Genomic DNA, 5671 nt, shown 5'->3' with positions numbered 1-5671 from the left:
TTTTTGGGCTGCTAACATATTCTGTACTTTCAGGGGTGTAGGATGCATTTTTCGTGTCAAAAATATTTTTAGGAATTTCAGGGGTCTAGGAAGCGGGTTAATGCCCCTTTCAGACTGCAAATGTTTTTGGGACATGCAGAGCTTTCTCACACCATTTTTGGGCCACCAATATTTTCTGGACTTTAGGGGGTCTAGGACGCCTGTAAACCCCTTTTTTGAGCCTATAAAGTTTTCAACATTTTTCCAGGCTTAAGATGCTTTTAAGGCCTTTTTTGGGCTGCTAACATATTCTGTACTTTTAGGGGTGTTGGATGCATTTTTCATGCCAAAAATATTTTGGCGAATATCAGTGGCCTAGGATGCGGGATAATGCCCCTTTTAGGCTGCAAATGTTTTTGGGACATTCAGAGCCCTCTGACACCGTTTTTGCGCAACCAACATTTTCTGGACTTTAGCGGGTCTAGGATGCCTGTAAACCCCTTTTTTGAGCCTATAAAGTTTTCTTCATTTTTGCAGGCCTAAGATACATTGAAGGCCTTTTTTGGGCTGTTAACATATTCTGTACTTTCAGGGGTGTTGAATGCATTTTTCGGGCCAAAAATATTTTTGGGAATTTCAGTGGTGTAGGATGCAGGTTAATGCCCCATTCAGGCTGCAAATGTTTTTGGGACATTCAGAGCTCTCTGGCACAGTTTTTGTGCCACCAACATTTTCTGGATTGTAGGGGGTCTACGATGCCTATAAACCTTTTTTTTGGGCCTCCAAAGTTTTATACATTTTTCCAGGCCTAAGATACATTTTAAGGCCTTTTTTGGGCTGCCAACATTTTCAGAACTTTCATGGGTGTAGGATGCATTTTTCGTGCCAGAAATATTTTTGGGAATTTTAATGGTCTAGGATGCAGGTTAATTCCCCTTCCAGGCTGCAAATGTTTTTGGGACATTTAGAGATCTCTCACACTGTTTTTCTGCCGCCAAAATTTTCTGGACTTAAGGGGGGTCTAGGATGCCTGTAAACCCCTTTTTTAGGCCTCCAAAGTTTTCAAAATTTTTGCAGGCCTAAGATGCATTTTAAGGCCTTTTTTGGGCTGCTAACATATTATGAACTTTCAGGGGGTAGGATGCATTTTTTGGACCAAAAATATTTTTGGGAATTTCAGGGGTCTAGGATGTGGGTTAATGCCCCTTTCAGACTGCAAATGTTTTTGGGACATTCAGAGCTCTCTCACACCGTTTTTGGCCCAACAACATATTCTGGACTTTAGGGGGTCTAGGATGCCGGTAAACCCCTTTTTTGAGCCTATAAAGTTTTGAACATTTTTCCAGGCCTAAAATGCGTTTAAGGCCTCTTTTGCGCTGCTAAAATATTCAGAACTTTCAGGTGTGAAGGATGCATTTTTCATGCCAACACTATGTTTGGGAATTTCAGTGGTCTAGGATGTGGGTTAATTCCCCTTTCAGGCTGCAAATGTTTTTGGGACATTCAGAGCTCTCTCGCACAGTTTTTGGCCACCAACATAGTCTGGAGTTTAGGGGGTCTAGGATGCCTGTGAACCCCTTTTTTAGGCCTCCAAAGTTTTCAACATTTTTGCAGGCCTAAAATGCATTTAAGGCCTTTTTTGGGCTGCTAACATATTCTGTACTTTCAGGGGTGTAGGATGCATTTTTTGTGCCAGAAATATTTTTGGGATATTCAGTGGTCTAGGATGCGAGATAATGCCCCTTTCAGGCTGCAAATGTTTTTGGGACATTCAGAGCTCTCTGACACTCTTTTTCGGCCACCAACATATTCTGGATTTTAGGGGGCCTCGGATGCCTGTAAACCCCTTTTTTAGGCCTCCAAAGTTTTCAACATTTTTGCAGGCCTAAGATGCATATCAAGGCCTCTTTTGCGCTGCTAAAATATTCAGAACTTTCAGGTGTGAAGGATGCATTTTTAATGCCAACACTATGTTTGGGATTTCTGTGGTCTAGGATGTGGGTTAATTCCCCTTTCAGGCTGCAAATGTTTTTGGGACATTCAGAGCTCTCTCGCACAGTTTTTGGTCCACCAAATGTTTCTGGACTTTAGGGGGTCTACGATGCCTGTAAACCACTTTTTTGGGCCTCCGAAGTTTTCTACATTTTTGCAGGCCTAAAATGCATTTTAAAGGCTTTTTGGGCTGCCATCATTTTCTGAACTTTCAGGGGTGTAGGATGCATTTTTTGTGCCAGAAATATTTTTGGGAATTTTAATGGTCTAGGATGCGGGTTAATTCCCCTTCCAGACTGCAAATGTTTTTGGGACATTCAGATCTCTCTCACACCGTTTTTGGCCCACCAAAATATTCTGGACTTTAGGGGGTCTGGGATGCCTGTAAACCCCTTTTTGAGCCTATAAAGTTTTCAACATTTTTCCAGGCCTAAAATGCGTTTAAGGCCTTTTTTGGGCTGCTAACATATTCTGTACTTTCAGGGGTGTAGGATGCATTTTTCGTGTCAAAAATATTTTTAGGAAGTTCAGGGGTCTAGGAAGCGGGTTAATGCCCCTTTCAGACTGCAAATGTTTTTGGGACATGCAGAGCTTTCTCACACCATTTTTGGGCCACCAATATTTTCTGGACTTTAGGGGGTCTAGGACGCCTGTAAACCCCTTTTTTGAGCCTATAAAGTTTTCAACATTTTTCCAGGCCTAAGATGCTTTTAAGGCCTTTTTTGGGCTGCTAACATATTCTGTACTTTTCGGGATGTTGGATGCATTTTTCGTGCCAAAAATATTTTGGCGAATATCAGTGGCCTAGGATGCGGGTTAATGCCCCTTTTAGGCTGCAAATGTTTTTGGGACATTCAGAGCTCTCTGACACCGTTTTTGCGCAACCAACATTTTCTGGACTTTAGCGGGTCTAGGATGCCTGTAAACCCCTTTTTTGAGCCTATAAAGTTTTTTTCATTTTTGCAGGCCTAAAATGCATTAAAGGCCTTTTTTGGGCTGCTAACATATTCTGTACTTTCAGGGGTGTTGGATGCATTTTTCGGGTCAAAAATATTTTTGGGAATTTCAGTGGTCTAGGATGCAGGTTAATGCCCCATTCAGGCTGCAAATGTTTTTGGGACATTCAGAGCTCTCTGGCACAGTTTTTGTGCCACCAACATTTTCTGGACTTTAGGGGGTCTAGGATGTCTGTAAACCCCTTTTTTGAGCCTATAAAGTTTTGAACATTTTTCCAGGCCTAAGATGCTTTAGGCCTTTTTTGGGCTGCTAACATATTCTGTACTTTCAGGGGTGTTGGATGCATTTTTCGGGTCAAAAATATTTTTGGGAATTTCAGTGGTCTAGGATGCAGGTTAATGCCCCATTCAGGCTGCAAATGTTTTTGGGACATTCAGAGCTCTCTGGCACAGTTTTTGTGCCACCAACATTTTCTGGATTGTAGGGGGTCTACGATGCCTATAAACCTTTTTTTTGGGCCTCCAAAGTTTTATACATTTTTGCAGGCCTAAGATACATTTTAAGGCCTTTTTTGGGCTGCCAACATTTTCAGAACGTTCAGGGGTGAAGGATGCATTTTTCGTGCCAAAAATATTTTTGGGAATTTTAATGGTCTAGGATGCAGGTTAATTCCCCTTCCAGGCTGCAAATGTTTTTGGGACATTTAGAGATCTCTCACACTGTTTTTCTGCCGCCAAAATTTTCTGGACTTTAGGGGGGTCTAGGATGCCTGTAAACCCCTTTTTTAGGCCTCCAAAGTTTTCAAAATTTTGGCAGGCCTAAGATGCATTTTAAGGCCTTTTTTGGGCTGCTAACATATTATGAACTTTCAGGGGGTAGGATGCATTTTTTGAACCAAAAATATTTTTGGGAATTTCAGGGGTCTAGGATGCGGGTTAATGCCCCTTTCAGACTGCAAATGTTTTTGGGACATTCAGAGCTCTCTCACACCGTTTTTGGCCCAACAACATATTCTGGACTTTAGGGGGTCTACGATGCCTGTAAACCCCTTTTTTGAGCCTATAAAGTTTTGAACATTTTTCCAGGCCTAAAATGCGTTTAAGGCCTTTTTTGGGCTGCTAACATATTCAGAACTCTCAGGGGTGTAGGATGCATTTTTTGGGCCAAAAATATTTTTGGGAATTTCAGGGGTCTAGGGTGCGGGTTAATGCCCCTTTCAGACTGTAAATGTTTTTGGGACATTCAGAGATCTCTCACACTGTTTTTCTGCCACCAACATTTTCTGGACTTTAGGGGGGTCTAGGATGCCTGTAAACCCCTTTTTAGGCCTCCAAAGTTTTCAAAATTTTTGCAGGCCTAAGATGCATTTTAAGGCCTTTTTTGGGCTGCTAACATATTCTGAACTTTCTGGGGTAATATGCATTTTTTGGACCAAAAATATTTTTGGGAATTTCAGTGGTCTAGGATGTGGGTTAATTCCCCTTTCAGGCTGCAAATGTTTTTGGGACATTCAGAGCTCTCTCGCACAGTTTTTGGCCACCAACATAGTCTGGAGTTTAGGGGGTCTAGGATGCCTGTGAACCCCTTTTTTAGGCCTCCAAAGTTTTCAACATTTTTGCAGGCCTAAAATGCATTTAAGGCCTTTTTTGGGCTGCTAACATATTCTGTACTTTCAGGGGTGTAGGATGCATTTTTTGTGCCAGAAATATTTTTGGGATATTCAGTGGTCTAGGATGCAAGATAATGCTGCAAATGTTTTTGGGACATTCAGAGCTCTCTGACACTCTTTTTCGGCCACCAACATTTTCTGGACTTTAGCGGGTCTGGGATGCCTGTAAACCCCTTTTTTGAGCCTATAAAGTTTTGAACATTTTTCCAGGCCTAAGATGCTTTTAAGGCCTTTTTTGGGCTGCTAACATATTCGGAACTCTCAGGGGTGTAGGATGCATTTTTTGGGCCAAAAATATTTTTGGGCATTTCAGGGGTCTAGGATGCGGGTTAATTCCCCTTTCAGACTGCAAATGTTTTTGGGACATTCAGAGCTCTCTCACACCGTTTTTGGGCCACCATCATTTTCTGGACTTTAGGGGGTCTAGGATGCCTGTAAACCCCTTTTTAGGACTCCAAAGTTTTCAACATTTTTGCAGGCCTAAAATGCATTTAAGGCCTTTTTTGGGCCTCTAACATATTCTGAACTTTCAGGGTTGTCGGATGCATTTTTCGTGCCAGAAATATTTTTGGGATAGTCAGTGGTCTAGGATGCGGGTTAATGCCCCTTTCAGGCTGCAAATGTTTTTGGGACATTCAGAGCTCTCTGACACTCTTTTTCGGCCACCAACATATTCTGGATTTTAGGGGGTCTCGGATGTCTGTAAACCCCTTTTTTAGGCCTCCAAAGTTTTCAACATTTTTGCAGGCCTAAGGTGCATATCAAGGCCTCTTTTGCGCTGCTAAAATATTCAGAACTTTCAGGTGTGAAGGATGCATTTTTTCTTGCCAACACTATGTTTGGGAATTTCAGTGGTCTAGGATGTGGGTTAATTCCCCTTTCATGTTGCAAATGTTTTTGGGACATTCAGAGCTCTCTCGCACAGTTTTTGGTCCACCAAACGTTTCTAGACTTTAGGGGGTCTGTAAACCACTTTTTTGGGCCTCCAAAGTTTTCTACATTTTTGCAGGCCTAAAATGCATTTTAAGGGCTTTTTTGGGCTGCCATCATTTTCTGAACTTTCAGGGGTGTAGG

Source organism: Ambystoma mexicanum, chromosome 8, assembly GCF_040938575.1.
Source record: "Ambystoma mexicanum isolate Mex_15411 chromosome 8, UKY_AmexF1_1, whole genome shotgun sequence".
In the NCBI taxonomy this organism is placed as follows: domain Eukaryota; kingdom Metazoa; phylum Chordata; class Amphibia; order Caudata; family Ambystomatidae; genus Ambystoma; species Ambystoma mexicanum.
This window is presented reverse-complemented; position numbering follows the sequence as displayed.